General features: G+C 33.2%; 1 long non-coding RNA gene across 1 annotated transcript; it reads left to right on the top strand.

Moving 5' to 3' along the window:
* The first annotated feature begins 11,457 nt into the window (after positions 1 to 11,457).
* On the top strand, positions 11,458 to 13,397 carry LOC131173793 (uncharacterized). Its single transcript, XR_009144131.1, has 3 exons — positions 11,458 to 11,833; positions 12,579 to 12,635; positions 13,206 to 13,397. It is a non-coding gene; the product is annotated as an uncharacterized LOC131173793 (long non-coding RNA).
* Positions 13,398 to 16,795: the final 3,398 nt, after the last annotated feature.

Raw genomic sequence — 16,795 nt, 5'->3', positions numbered from 1 at the left:
CTTTTTGAAAAAAAAAAAAAAATGAAGAGCGAGATATTCTGTGGTGTTTATTGGCGTTGGCTTTTGACGGGGCTAGTAGAGAGCCACGGTGGGAGATGGTAAAAGTAAAAACAAAAATTGTAGTTGGGAAAGACAAGGGTAAATTAGTTAGTGGTTCGCATTTTTTGCCGTCAAATGTCCTTTTTTCTTTTCTCATGACAGTACACATATACGAGATTCAAGTATAGGATTTAACATGCTGATAAAATTATAATAATTTTATCTAGATTATTCATCTTATATAAATTTTATGCACATAGTCTCTAGATACGTTCATACAAACACGGACCTCAATCATCTTATATAAATTTTATGCACATAGTCTCTAGATACGTTCATGCAAACACGGACCTCAATCATGACGTGACACATCGATGACTCAAATGCACACTCCTATCAAAGATTACTTTTTTTTTTTTGTCTTAAGATAGTACATACGCACACGGAATTCAGTGACAGTACTCGATATTTTGATAAAATCATGATAATTTTACCAAGATCTCTCATCCCCTATAAACTCTCCACACATACACCACACCCGATGTGGGACCTCAATGACGTGAAATGTCGATTATGAGAGCTCATTCTGAGGGTGAACCTTCTTGTTATTAGTTTTTATAATTATTTTGCACACGGAATTCAGTGACAGTACTCGATATTTTGATAAAATCATGATAATTTTACCAAGATCTCTCATCCCCTATAAACTCTCCACACATACACCACACCCGATGTGGGACCTCAAGGACGTGAAATGTCAATTATGAGAGCTCATTCTGAGGGTGAACCTTCTTTTTATTAGTTTTTATAATTATTTTGCACACAGAATTCAGCGACAGTACTTGATACCTTGATAAAATCATGACAATTTTACCAAGATCTCTCATCCCCTATAAACTCTCCACACATACACCACACCCGATGTGGGACCTCAAGGACGTGAATTATCGATTATGAGAGCTCATTCTGAGGGTGGACCTTTTTTTATTAGTTTTTATAATTATTTTATTAAAAATATAATTTAAATTTCATAACATTTTTATATTTTCTCATAATTTATATAAATTGATATTTATTTATTTTTTAAATTACATAAAGTATATTCTATTAATGAAAAAATAATGTTATTTCTCAAAATATATAAAAATATAATTTTTTTGTTATTAATATAATAAAAAAATATATTAAAATTATTTAATTTTAATAATGATGAAAATATATAACATCATTATTAATTAAAAATAATATTTTATTATATTATTTTTTAAAAATACTATATCTTTAAAATTTATAAAGTGTAAATTTTTTTATTAATATGATATATTTTTTATAAAATAATTTTTCACACAAATGATTATCGTTTTATATAAATTTATGATATAAGATAAATATATTTCATAAAAATTAAATTTTTAAAATATCATTATTTTCTATTAATATAACAAATGTTAAAAATACATCTCATAATTTTGATATTATAACTTTAATTTTTTTAATTATCTTTACTTATAGCTAAATTTTTGATATAACCATATTTATAATCTATCTTTAAAATTTTACTTTTATATAAAAATATAATTGAGATATAATTTATGTATAAAAATTTAGATATTTAATTAAAATTTGAAAATAATTCAATTGAAAAGTAATGATAATAAAATATGAATAATCAAAATATAATATTTATAATTGTATTTGATATATAATTATAACGAAATAAAATGTTAAAAAATTTTAAAAATATTAAATAGGAAATTTATAAAAATAATATTAAATAAATATTAATTAAATATATTTAAATAAATAAATTTTGAGAATGATAATTAATAACTTTTGAAAGAAATAATAAAAAAATAAAATGTAACAACCCAGAAAATTAAAAAAAAAAAAAAAATTTCAAAAGAAAAACGGGAGGAAACCCCCCCCCCCCCCCCATTTCTCTTCTCTCCCTCTCCTTCCCTCCCTTCTTCTTCTTTCTTTTTCCGGTGACCGGCCGGCGACGTCCCAAGCAGCTCCCCACCGGCCGGCGACCCTCCGGCTGTCACGACCCAACCTATGGGCCGGACCGGCACTAGGATAGCCTAAAGCCCCCGAGGCCCGTAGTAAGCCTAACTGTTCATTTACCCAATGTTGAGGCCCATTTGGGCCCAATTTCAAGAAAATAAGCGGATGATCAGAGCCATAAAATGGACTTACCAACGGGGAGTTTTTGACTCACCCGACCTGTAAACACAATAAACAATCCATTGGGGAGCTCAGCTCACCCTCCACATACTCATCAACATAATAATAAATGGGAGCTCAGCTCCCTCATCCAATCTATCAAACAGACTTAAAATATTAAGTTTACAGGTCCAACATGATAATAGTATTACAGACCAAATTTAAATAATTACTGCTAACACATGCGAAAATTCTAGGAGTAAATAAAATTACACAAATATCGATAAACAACCTGCGAAGTATAAAAGCAGGTTAACCCAGAATAAAATATCCTCCTGACTGTAAAAATTTTTGAGCAGAGTGAGCGTTCGACTCGAGAGTAAAATATCAATTTTAACCATAATCTCTATAACTATCTCAGAACTAGTGCACCCTGTAGAGTGAAATGCAACATCAACATCACATTCACATCATAGCATCAAAAAGGTAATTTGGAGCACTCACACACCCTGTAGCATCAATCATAATATATTGGGGTGATCCCTATCTGACTCTCTTAAATCCAACTGGTGCAGTGAAGAACTCAAGCGGGACTTTCGCTTAATAAACCAAATCGAGGTCCCAGTGAAGAACTCAAGCCGTGACTACCCCTCGAAGGAACGGGTCAGTGAAGAACTCAAGTCGTGACTACCCGTCCTATCCATAGTCCACACCACATCACGCACGCCAACGCACGCATTGCTCCAAATTACCACAACAACACTCATGGCACATTATGATTATGAATGCAACATAATTCGTGCCTAGAGTTTAACTACATAAATATATGCATATAAGTGATGCATGAGCATCTTTGAACATATAATAATATCGAAATTACAATTAAAATTAATATTTTACTCACAAACTTGACGACAAATTACTTGTGGCGGTGCGGAGGAAGAAGGTCATCCGCTCACGACAATTACATTACATCTATTTAATAAATTTGACTCAATACAAACAAAGAAAAATATCAAATCGTCCTAAGTCGTGCAGAAAATCCGTGAGTCTCCCTATACCTAGGACCTACTCAACTGCAAAGGGCTAAAAAGCACTTCTATATTCACAATCCATATATCAACAGTTCAATCATATCACACAGCCCCTCTGGGCCCATCAAATCAATCATCCATCACAATACGAAAATTTCAATTTAGTCCTTATTATTGATCATTTTTGCAAAAGCGCCCAAACAAGCTCTAAAAATTATAAAACTTTGCCCATGGTCCTTAGCAATATTACTAAGCTATTGCAAAAGAATCGTAATTTTCTAAGCTACCACGAATATTTTATGGATTTTTAATCCTATTTAAGCACTAGAAAATTACGTAAAAACTAGGTTCGGGTTTACCTTTGCCGATTCCGACTTGAGGGCGCTCGGGGCGTCGACAATGGGGGCTAGCCAAAACCTCGGCCCAATTCGGAGACTTTTCCAGTGCAGTGCATGCGCCTAATTTGCGCACCCGATCAGCTGTCGAATTTCGCGAATCGAGGATACCTACACGAAGCCCATAACACGGGGTTAGTACATAAATTTTTGAATTTTCTAAGCTCATTTAATGCTCGAAAATACACCTGCGAAGTTCCGTGGGACCCACCGAAAAGCGGTGTCGAAAAATTCGAAATTTATGTCGTTGCGAAGCTCTCGGCGAATGGAGCGTCTTTGGTGGCCTCGGTTTCCTCGTGGGATTCACGGTTTTCAGAAATCTAGCCCAAAAGTCGAAATGGGCTAAAATCTTCCCGAGCAAAAATCGGACAATCCGCTCGATGGATTTGGCGTTCTTGGTGTCTATGGAAAGCTCTCGAGTAGATGATTTTGGACACAAGACCCGGTCCAATTGGTGGCGGATCGGCGGATTTGGCGAGGAAGTCGGCGCGGCGCGCGAGACGTTCGCGGCGTTTTCCGGCCATTTGGTTTAGGCGTGGCCATTGGTGGGTGGCGCGCCTTGTTGGTGAGGCTGGTAGGAGAGGAGAGAGAAACGAGAGAGAAGAGAGGAGAGGGCGTCGCGTGCGGGAGGAAGAAAAAGAGAAGAGACCGGTCCGATTCGACCGGTCCGATCCGGTCTGGTTCGATTCGGCCGGTTCGATTCGAAATACAAAATTTTGAATTTTTACTCTGCCTCGGGACCGAAAACGAGGTCCAAAAATTTCGAAAAAAATTCCGTAAAACTCAGAAAAATACGTAGACTCCAAATATATTTTTAGTTTTGCCACGTGGTCTTTAAATTAATTTTTAAAAATCATCAAAGTTTATATTTTCGAAAAATCGAACCCGATTTTTAAAATTCGAAAAATCTCAAAAAAATTCCTAAAATTCAAATAAAATTAAAATACCAAAAATACTCATAAATAATAAAATTTTGGGGTGTTACACCGACGACGTCCAGGACCACCAGAAACTGCGGCAAGAGAGGGAGAAGAGAGAGAAAAGCAGCGCCGCATGGGCGGTGCTTTCCGCGATGCGGCTTCATCCGACGTCCGATTGAGGCGATTCAGGTGGCGTTGGAAAGCTTGTTCCGAGAGCTTTCTTTTGATACCAATTTTGCAGCAAATGGAGGTCGGATGAGTGAGATATGGAGGAGAGAAGTTTCGGGTTTTTCAAGCTTTTTCGTCAGATCTACGAAGATCCGACCGTTGGATCGACGATCCGAGACCACCTATGGACTGAGGAAGAGGAGAGGAACATGGTGGTATGATCAGATCCGGCAAATGTCGCCGGCGACCGGCGGTGGCTCCGGTGGGCTATGGAGATGATTCAACTTCCAGAGGCTTCCTCATAAATTTTTGGAATTTTTGAGACACAGATAAACTTCGGGTAAGACTATTTTCATTATTTCGCTGTCTGTGGAGCATAAATACAGTGTTTCTTAAACAGGAAAAATTGGAGAAAAATTCTAAGAAAAATATATGATGAAAGTAAAATTATTTGGAGATATTCTATGGTGTTAGTTGAATTTTTGAGTGATTGTAGAATATTTTTGAGAATATGGATGGATTTTAGTTAGATTTTTTAGCATATGGGCATATAAGATTATTTGAAATTAAGATATTTAAATTTTATATGATTGGTTGAAGCTTGAGGATGGAGGTTTAAATATGTGAATATTAAATTGGATTGAATTAAGAATATGTTAGTTGTTGAAAACTTGGGAAATTTAGTAAAATTCTTGAATAAAATATTCATGGGTGATTAGAAAATTACAATTCATTTTGTTATAGCCTTATAATATTATTAAGGACCGCGGGGCAAAATTTTAGAATTTTTAGAGCTTGTTTGAGTAGATTTTTGAAAAATGTCAATTATAGGGACTAAAACGTAATTTTTAAGATTTTGAGTATTGTCTGACTTGGAGGGCTGGGAGGGCCATGTGATATTGATGAGATGTGATTGTGGAATTGAGAATTTAGAAGTGTTGTTTGAGCCCTTTGCGAGTTGGGTAGGTCCTGTATAGGGAGACTGTAGGATTTACGGCATGAATTAGGCTGTCTATTACCTCTTTAGATTTTTATCTTAACTTAGTACTAATAAATTTATAATTTAATTATTAGGTGATCGAGGTCAGCTATTTTTCTGCATCCAGCAGCCACAATAGTCATCGGTGTACTGTGAGTAGAATATTAATTTTAATTGTAATTTCGATATTATTATATGTTCAGCATGCCCATGCATCACTTATATGCATATATTTATGTAGTTAAACTCTAGGCACGATTTTTGATGCATTGATAAATGTTAAAGTGCCTTGGATGTTGTTGTGGTAATTTGGAGCAGTGTGCGTGCGTTGGCGTGCGTGTGATGTGGTGTGGACTATGGATAGGACGGGTAGACACGGCTTGAGTTCTTCATTTGGGACCCGGTCCTTGGGTAGACACGGCTTGAGTTCTTCATTGGGACCCCGATTTGGTTATTAAGTGGAAGTCCGAGTGAGTTCTTCACTGCACGAGTTGGATTTAAGAGAGCTGTATAGGGGATCAGCTCCCATATATTATGATTGATGTTACAGGGTGCGTGAGTGCTCCAAATTTACCTTTTTGATGTTATGATGTGAAGATGATGTTGATGTTGCATTTCACTCTACAGGGTGCATTAGATTTAGATAGTTATAGAAATTATGGTTAAAATTGATATTTTACTCTCTGAGTCGAACGCTCACTCTGTTCAATATTTTCCAGCCACAGAGGAGTTATTTCTGAGCAACCTGTTTTCTTCCTCGCAGGTTTAACGTCGATTATTTAATTGTTTTACTATCTTTTCTAAATTTAAAATCTAGAACTCCGCATGTGTTAGAAATAGTGTGGACCTTGGTAGAGGTTGTGTTAATTTAAATTTTTGAGATTAATAAATGAAGATTTGTATGGTATTTAAACAGTTTGTAAATGAGGTAACAGGGTTGAGCTGGGCTCCCCTGATTTTAGTTTCTGAAAATTTTTGGGCTAAGTTGGCCCGAAATGAAATTATAACAGTTTGATTTAAATTATTTTATATGCATATTGGGCCTAAATTGTGGGCCTGGTTATGGATTTGAGGAATAGTTAGGCTTACTACGGGCCTCGGGGGCTTTAAGCTGGCCCAGGTCCTAGTGCCGGTCCGGCCCATAGGTTGGGTCGTGACAAAGTTGGTATCAGAGCTTAGGCTCTAGATTCATGGGAAATAAAAAACTTGGGAGTGTAAAAGGAGTCTTGTTAGGATGTTACATGCGGAGTATAGGATTCTGTTTTGTCTTTTTTGTAATTCTTTGTTTCTAGATTCTGCGTTATACCTCAGGAAATATAAAAGTGCCTCAATTAGTGTCTTGATTTTCGTGGAGTACATAGAAATGTGAAATAGAGTTAGTAGACATGTGAGGTCTATCATGAGGATACGTACTCCAAGAAATGCTATGTTTCTGTCTGTATGGGTTTAAATGGTGTGCCCATTTCGTGCAAGGCACGAGTACATAAAGGTGAGTCTTGAAAGTACAGTTGCCCTAGATAAGGATGAGGATACCACTGCTAGCAGTCATCAGTGGATGACCCAGTCAGAATGAGTTTATGATAATAGAAGATTCGAGAGAGATAAGAAATTAGGAGGCCTAGTCGGTCAGGACGTATCGTAGTAACTATACAATGTTCTCGATGTCTGCTCTGTAAGCTGCAGATTACAGTACCGACATGAGATTATTGTGTAGAGCTGCGTACTTCCCTGTAGTGCTTATGATGAGGATGTTGCAGGCAGTCTCTGTTTTGGTACAGTAATACCAGAATAGAGTTCTATATCTGCAGATAAGTTGGGAACTCCTGGTTAAGAGTCTAGAGCTAGAATATCGAAGGTCACAGTTGGGTGATAACTAGAGTCAGTGACTCAGTTACCCTAGCATGAGCTAGAGTTGCATTAAGAGTTGCCATCAGACCAGAGGTTTCGGACTAGTTGCAAAGTAAAGGTGACACCTATAGAGTGAGACCATCTAGTCTTCAGTATGGAATTTTGGATGGTTTTTGTTGTACGACATATGTTTTGCTTAGAGCTTAGTGAGAATAGTATACCCGTTGTGTATCAGCAAGGTGTAAAGTACAACTCTACTACCTAGGGAAGGTCGAAACTATGAATTGATGATTTACAGAGCTATGATGTGATAAGAGAGACATTAATTTGACATGGTTTTGGACAAGGTGGTAAATGTAGTACCTTTGTTGCAGCAAGTTAGGGTATAGTCCTATCTTTTCAGAAGGGATCGAAGGTTATTATTAATAATGATGACTTATGGAATAGTGTCCTAGATGGGACTGTAGAGTGTGGTAGAGAGTAGTTGGCTCGGGTATCCTAGAGAGGATACAAGTTCCATTATAGAAATCATATATAATCAGATCATGATGGATGTAAATCCTTTGAATTGGATGACAGGTTTGGGTGCCCGGAATCTTAAGTTTTGGCGAATTGAGTAAACATAGAAAATAATAATAATAATAATAATAATAATAATAATAATAATAATAATAATAATAATAATAATAATAATAATAATAATAAAATAATAATAAAATAAATAAATAATAATAATGATAATAATAATAACAAATAAATAAAATTGCTGCAGAATCAGTTCTCGAGGTAGTAAGGGTATTATGTAAGCTAAAGGATAAGAATAGAAATCATACGATAAAAGTATGACTGCAATTTCCTGAGTTCTTTTCTAACTTCATATTGTTCAAAACAATAGTATAATCTAATTATAACAGTAGTAAGAGTAATAAATTAGTGAAGATAAATCATAGGAGGCCAATGGATACAGAAAGTGCAGAATGAAGGTTTGGACAATTGATTACAAATGCAATATAATCTAAATGCCAGTGGAAGTAATAGCTAGAGTGGTTAAAAGACCAAATCCGAGTAGCACAGGTAAGTGATAACGCGGTAGAGACTCTGAAAGATATAGTCAGCAAGTACAGCTGTCATGTTAGGAAGAAGAATGGAACCAGGGATAGAATAGTCAAGTTCTATTTTGGGTAAAACAAAGGAAATGAATGAAAGGACAACCTGAAGGGCGCGTAACAAAAGGAACAAAGTTAAGATATAGGGTAGGCTAAGTGTTATTCTTGGCAAGGAGAATGACAAGGATGGAAAACCCAAAATGGGACCACATTAGTAAGAACAGTGATGGAGGTATGGAATACAATAATAATGAGTAAATGCTAGAAGGTGTACGATGGTATGGCGGACTACCTAATTAGGTAGAGAAAGAGAAGTTAGTAAACAGTAAGTTGAATCAAAGTCAGTCTAAGGGATCAAATAGGTATGATGAGTGGAAAGAATTATAGATAATGACACATAAGCTTTAGGTTAGACTTTTGAGATAGTGAGAAGGTAGTTAGAGGTTCGTTATGAATGTTAGGCAAACATTTTTGGTGTTGGAAGAATTTATTAGTGAGAGAAATCTTTCAGGAATCAACAAAAGTTAAGGGCACAATATAAACGATGATAGATATGAATCATAAGTCGAGTATAAGTAAAGTTAATAAATTATAAAATATTATGTTAGGAAGGACAATGGTACGGTAAAGGGTTCATGCAGATGATACCTTATAGGTAGAGCACAATTGTGCTAGGAGATAATGAAATTTGGAGAGAAAAACCAAGAAACATAGGTTAAACATTATTATATGGACAATCGAGCGTAGTTGAATATAAGAGTATTTTTCTTTCTTTTCAAGTTTAGTTTGTGCTTTTGGTTCTAAAAGGTTATATAAGGAACAGAGACTGAGTCAAGGAGACCTAGTTATTTGAGAGTTTGGTAGGCACCAATTCATATACAATTTCGTGATATGAGAATGACTGTAAGTGCATACCTAGTGTTAAGTATGAAAGGACGATCAGAGTAATAACAGGAGTCAAATTGAGTTAGCTACTAAGGCTTGTGACTATTTTAAATTATGAGCTGGAGAGAATACTAATTGTGAATGAGTTATAGCGAATGAGATTGTTGCTAATAGGAAAAGATGAGGCTGAAGTTTGGAAAGCTATGGGCAGTATATGTGATTATATTAAGGAGAATGAACATGTGAAGTATTTTGTTTAGAATTAAGGCATGGCACACATTTCCCACAGCCGTGTTAGTTCAGATGGAACTTATAGTTTCAAGGGCTCATATCCATCTAGGATGTGTAATTTCCTACTAAGAGAGGTAGGGAATGATAATGTTCTGATAGTTAAGTTGGTAAAAGGGGATACAAAAAGAAATTTCTATGGGTAATTATAAGTGTTACATAAGGTGAAGAATGTGCTAGTAGGAGTAAATCGTAAGGTTAGAATTCCCGAAGTAATAGAACTAGTAATCAAGATAAGACTAAGAAATAAAAATGAAAGTTAAAGTTGATGATGGGATGGACATCCTTGAAGGAAAAGGTGTAAGGGTGAAATAGAATTAAGATTTAGGAATAAGTGCAGTAGGTCGAAAGGATATCAACAATAGCAGAAATAGGAAAAGGAAGTGGATAAGATCCAAAGGATAGGAAGAAAGCTCAATAGAGCTAGTTATAATAATGAGGATAAGGAGGAATAGGTATGCTAGGAACACACTAAGAGATGTTTAAAACAAGTTATTATGAGATGATAGATTAAAGGAGTAGTAGAGCCTCGATCTGAGTGCTAATGTGTCAGAAATAGGCCACATACTAAGAAGCTATAGGAAAATGTCTAGATATTCTCATTCCAGAGGAGTAAGAATTGATAAAGTCGCATGGATTGAGTTGTCAGGGAATATAAACACTTTTGTTATATAAGAGAAGAGACTCAGTTTACTTTCCAATGTTGATAAATGATGCACTTGGCCCTTGGAGGAGACTCTACCTGACTAGTTACATAAGATGGATAGAGGTTGGTCTAAGTACCTTAGTAATGACACAAAAGAGATTAAAAATTTGAAGTATCATGGGAGGAGAAGATTTATAGGTATTGACCACTGAGGTCATAAGTAGAGTGAAGATCTCGAACAAGATGCCTAGATTAGGAGCTACAGGAAAGCTACTCATAGGATACCATGGAATAAGGAACATAAGTTATGTCATTGGGGAAAACAGAGATTATTAAAACAAAGGAATGATGACTGAAGTCACCAAGAGACACGTTAGGGCGTAATAAGAGTGAGGTAAGCGCCAAGGTTAATTAAAGTTATCAGATATCAAGTCGAGAGTAATAGAGTTATAATGAATACCTGAAGTGTCAGAAGAATGGTCAATGAATAGCCAAGAGATAAGAGCATCTCTAGAAAGAGATGATGACAAATAGGACATTATAGTAGAATCAGAGAACAGTAGAATGTCATATATAATATATGAAGAGTTCGAAGAATAAATGTTTTGCCAATATCTGCATAGCTGGAGGAGTAATGATTGCACTTATTTCAATAATATTCTTTTCCATATCTCTTGTTTATTCAAGAATTCGAGGACGAATTTTTCTTAAGGGGGGAAGAATGTAACAACCCAGAAAATTAAAAAAAAAAAAAAAAAAAATTTCAAAAGAAAAACGGGAGGAAACCCCCCCCCATTTCTCTTCTCTCCCTCTCCTTCCCTCCCTTCTTCTTCTTTCTTTTTCCGGTGACCGGCCGGCGACGTCCCAAGCAGCTCCCCACCGGCCGGCGACCCTCCGGCGACGTCCAGGACCACCAGAAACTGCGGCAAGAGAGGGAGAAGAGAGAAAACGCGCCTGATGGGCGGTGCTTTTCCGCGATGCGGCTTCATCCGACGTCCGATCGAGGCGATTCAGGTGGCGTTGGAAAGCTTGTTCCGAGAGCTTTCTTTTGATACCAATTTTGCAGCAAATGGAGGTCGGATGAGTGAGTTATGGAGGAGAGAAGTTTCGGGTTTTTCAAGCTTTTTCGTCAGATCTACGAAGATCCGACCGTTGGATCGACGATCCGAGACCACCTATGGACTGAGGAAGAGGAGAGGAACATGGTGGTATGATCAGATCCGGCAAATGTCGCCGGCGACCGACGGCCGGCCACCGTGCGCGGTGGTTCCGGCGGTGGCTCCGGTGGGCTATGGAGATGATTCAACTTCCAGAGGCTTCCTCATAAATTTTTGGAATTTTTGAGACACAGATAAACTTCGGGTAAGACTATTTTCATTATTTCATTTATGCTGTGGAGCATAAATACAGTGTTTCTTAAACAGGAAAAATTGGAGAAAAATTCTAAGAAAAATATATGATGAAAGTAAAATTATTTGGAGATATTCTATGGTGTTAGTTGAATTTTTGAGTGATTGTAGAATATTTTTGAGAATATGGATGGATTTTAGTTAGATTTTTTAGCATATGGGCATATAAGATTATTTGAAATTAAGATATTTAAATTTTATATGATTGGTTGAAGCTTGAGGATGGATGTTTAAATATGTGAATATTAAATTGGATTGAATTAAGAATATGTTAGTTGTTGAAAACTTGGGAAATTTAGTAAAATTCTTGAATAAAATATTCATGGGTGATTAGAAAATTACAATTCATTTTGCTATAGCCTTATAATATTATTAAGGACCGCGGGGCAAAATTTTAGAATTTTTAGAGCTTGTTTGAGTAGATTTTTGAAAAATGTCAATTATAGGGACTAAAACGTAATTTTTAAGATTTTGAGTATTGTCTGACTTGGAGGGCCCAGGAGGGGCCATGTGATATTGATGAGATGTGATTGTGGGAATTGAGAATTTAGAAGTGTTGTTTGAGCCCTTTTGCAGGTTGGGTAGGTCCCAGGTATAGGGGAGACTCTGCCGGATTTTCGGCATGAATTAGGCTGTCTATTACCTCTTTAGATTTTTATCTTAACTTAGTACTAATAAATTTATAATTTAATTATTAGGTGATCGAGGTCAGCTATTTTTCTGCATCCAGCAGCCACAATAGTCATCGGTGTACTGTGAGTAGAATATTAATTTTAATTGTAATTTCGATATTATTATATGTTCAGCATGCCCATGCATCACTTATATGCATATATTTATGTAGTTAAACTCTAGGCACGATTTTTGATGCATTGATAAATGTTAAAGTGCCTTGGATGTTGTTGTGGTAATTTGGAGCAGTGTGCGTGCGTTGGCGTGCGTGTGATGTGGTGTGGACTATGGATAGGACGGGTAGACACGGCTTGAGTTCTTCGCTGGGACCCGGTCCTTCGGGGTAGACACGGCTTGAGTTCTTCGCTGGGACCCCGATTTGGTTATTAAGTGGAAGTCCGAGCTGAGTTCTTCAGGGCACTGAGTTGGATTTAAGAGAGTCAGTATAGGATCGGCTCCATATATTATGATTGATGTTACAGGGTGCGTGAGTGCTCCAAATTTACCTTTTTGATGTTATGATGTGAAGATGATGTTGATGTTGCATTTCACTCTACAGGGTGCATTAGATTTAGATAGTTATAGAAATTATGGTTAAAATTGATATTTTACTCTCTGAGTCGAACGCTCACTCCTGTTCAATATTTTTCCAGGCCACAGGAGGAGTTATTTTACAGAGCAACCTGTTTTCTTCCTCGCAGGTTTAACGTCGATTATTTAATTGTTTTACTATCTTTTCTAAATTTAAAATCTAGAACTCCGCATGTGTTAGAAATAGTGTGGACCTTGGTAGAGGTTGTGTTAATTTAAATTTTTGAGATTAATAAATGAAGATTTGTATGGTATTTAAACAGTTTGTAAATAAGGTAACAGGGTTGAGCTGGGCTCCCCTGATTTTAGTTTCTGAAAATTTTTGGGCTAAGTTGGCCCGAAATGAAATTATAACAGTTTGATTTAAATTATTTTATATGCATATTGGGCCTAAATTGTGGGCCTGGTTATGGATTTGAGGAATAGTTAGGCTTACTACGGGCCTCGGGGGCTTTAAGCTGGCCCAGGTCCTAGTGTCGGTCCGGCCCATAGGTTGGGTCGTGACATAAAATAAATGAAAAATAGATTTGAGCGCAAATAAAAATACTTGATGAGAGGAGATTGATTAATATATATATATATATATATATATATATATATATATATATATATATATATATATATATATATATATATCTCATAGGACATACCATATATAAACAAAAAAATAGAAATAATTCAAAAAAAATTTAATTTTATAATTAAATATTATTTAATCAAAAAATAATAATAAAAATATTTAAATTTAATTTTTATAACAATAAAATATTTTCTATTTATTTAGCCATTTCAATTAAATAGCCATAAATTAGCCATAATGACAATAATAATAAGCATTAAGTGTTTGTTTGGCATTGAATTTGATGAGAGGTGAGTGGTTGATATATAAAATATCTTATACGACATATTATATATAGATAAACAAATGAAAATAATTTATAGAAAATTTTAATTTTATAATTAAATACTATTTAATTAAAAAACGATAATTAAGGTGTTTAAATTCAATTTTTATAACAATAAAATATTTTTTATTTACTTGGCCATTTCAACTAAATGGCCATAAGTTTGCTATAATGACAATAATAATAAGCATTAAGTGTCTGTTTGATATTGAGTTTAGAATATTAAAACTGTTTTTTCTGAATAAAAATACTATTTTAAATACTATTAAAAAAACAGTTTAAAAAAATTATTTTATTGTTTTAATATTTTTATGACTAAAACCTATAAAATTTATTTTAAATTAATTTTTAATATTCTCTAACTAATATATTTAAAAAGTAATTTTATCAACAGTCATTCAAACAGTAATGCCAATACAGTCTCTAATTAATCTTAAGAAATTGAAATAAAAAAAATATTAAATTATTAACATAAAAAATAATATATACTAATTATAAGTAAGTCAAATATCTATATTTTATTTTTATAACTTTTTATATAGACTATACTTTTTATTTCTTAAATTTTTTAACAAAGATTTCATAATAAAAATAATAAAAATATAATAATATAATAAAATATTTATTAAAAATATAAAATAATTTAAGGTTATTAAATTATGTGATATTTGATTATGAAATTATAAATTAATAGCTATCAGTGACTTTTTTATTATTATTATTATTATTGTCATATTTTAATTTTTTTTTACTTTAAACTATTATTATTATTATTATTATTATTATTATTATTATTATAATAGATAGTGATATGTGATACATAATATTTTTACAAAAATAAATTTATAAAAAAAATATAAATAATTTTTAAATATTGAATTTAATTACAAAAGATGTTAATTTTTAAAAAATTAAATTTAAAAAAATAATAATTTAAATTATAAATATTAAGATAATATTAAAAATAATAATGATAATTAAAAGAAAAATAAAAAATAATTAAATAATAATTAATATAAAAGGGAGTTATTAATAAGAGATGATTAAGAGAATTATTATCATTGTGGTACCTTCTTGTGTGTGGATGAAAAATATATTCTTCTTGCATCTCGAGAAAATTATTTTACTGTGGTTTAAAAAAAGATTATTATGTGAATGCTGATGCTGCTTTGTTGCTTTATTAGAAAAGAACTTTCATTCAAGAAGAGACAGGCAGTTGCAGCCTATCCTTAGCCAAATGGCTAAAGGTTTTTTTGTGGGAGAGCATTTGGTTAAAATCGAATCGATTTAAATTATTATAATTGAATTATTATATTTTAAAAATTGAATTGAACTCAAATAAATAAAAAATTAAATCGAACTGTTCTATTTTGATTTATTTCTATTTAAATTGATTAATTTTTGAGTTTGATGATTTTTTAATTTATACTTAATTTTTAAGTTATTTGATCTAATTTTAACATTAGTTTAAACTTAATAATTATTAATCAATAAAATTAAATAATTTATATATATAAAATTATATATAATTTATAAATTCTCTATAAAAATAAATTAATTTAAAAATAAAAAATAATTCAGTTTGGTTGGATTCAATTAATTTTTTCTCTTCAAAATAAAATCGAACTGAATTAACTAAAATTCTTAAAATGTAAAACCAAATCGAATCGAATTATCTTAAAAATATTATTAAATTATCAAATTAAGATGATTCGATTCGATTTATTTAGTTTAAACTGAATAATATTTACTCTTAAGATTGGGGGCAAAAATTAGAGATCCACCCAGAGAGTAATTTCCCCATAATGACAGAAAAAGCTATCCAATTTGCACATTAGTTAAGATATTAATATTAAACAAGAAGACATCAAAGCAGTGATATAATTGGCACTATGCAACAATATTTTTAATAAAGAAAAGCAATCATAGTTTGCGCATCAAGTTGTGTTGCTGCCTTAAAACGTGCTGGATCTCATGTGATTATGAGTGAGATGGATTCCCCATTCGTGCTCTTCAAGCTTTTATGGAAGGTCTTCAAGTCTTTGACTTTTTAAGAGGCGAAGTTGGCTATTAATTGGAGGACATCAAAGGGAATCAAAACTCAACAAATTAGACGAAGTAATCGCAGATGCGAGCTGGTTATCAAAGAGGCGATTTTGAGCCATAATCGCAGAAACACAACATGTGATGTGACGGAGACTGCAGGGAGAGAGCATTTAAAAAAAGAAAGGATTTTGGAGGTGGACGAAGAGACAAAGTCCAACTACTCAACAGCACATGAGTTTCAATAATTCACGGAGTTAATAATTAACTAATAAAATTTAACAAATTCAAGGGTTTTATTTTTATGAAATAAAAAGGTTATGTAGAGATTGAGTAAAAAGCAAAGAATAAATTAAAACATTATATTTATGTATAAATAAATTAATTATTTATATAAAAAATAATATAAAATTTAAAAAATTTAATAATATTAAAGATTAACAGCAGCTTACTCAAAAAAACCTGTTCTAAATCAAGTTTTCATTTAGAATGATTAAAAAAAAAAAAAGGCACAAGAACTGAGTTTTCATTTATTTCGTGAAAAATAATTTATATATAAAAAATATTTTTTATTATTTAATTATAATATTAATTAATAATATATATATATTTTTTTTTCACTTCTTAATAAGAGTGAAAATAATTTTATCTTTTGAAAAAAAATTTCAGTGTGACAATTGAGGTATTTACCAAGTTTGACAAGG

Source organism: Hevea brasiliensis, chromosome 15 (genome assembly GCF_030052815.1).
Source record: "Hevea brasiliensis isolate MT/VB/25A 57/8 chromosome 15, ASM3005281v1, whole genome shotgun sequence".
In the NCBI taxonomy this organism is placed as follows: Eukaryota; Viridiplantae; Streptophyta; class Magnoliopsida; order Malpighiales; family Euphorbiaceae; genus Hevea; species Hevea brasiliensis.
The sequence above is the reverse complement of the archived record's forward strand: the minus strand, read 5'-3'. Positions and strand labels throughout refer to the sequence as shown.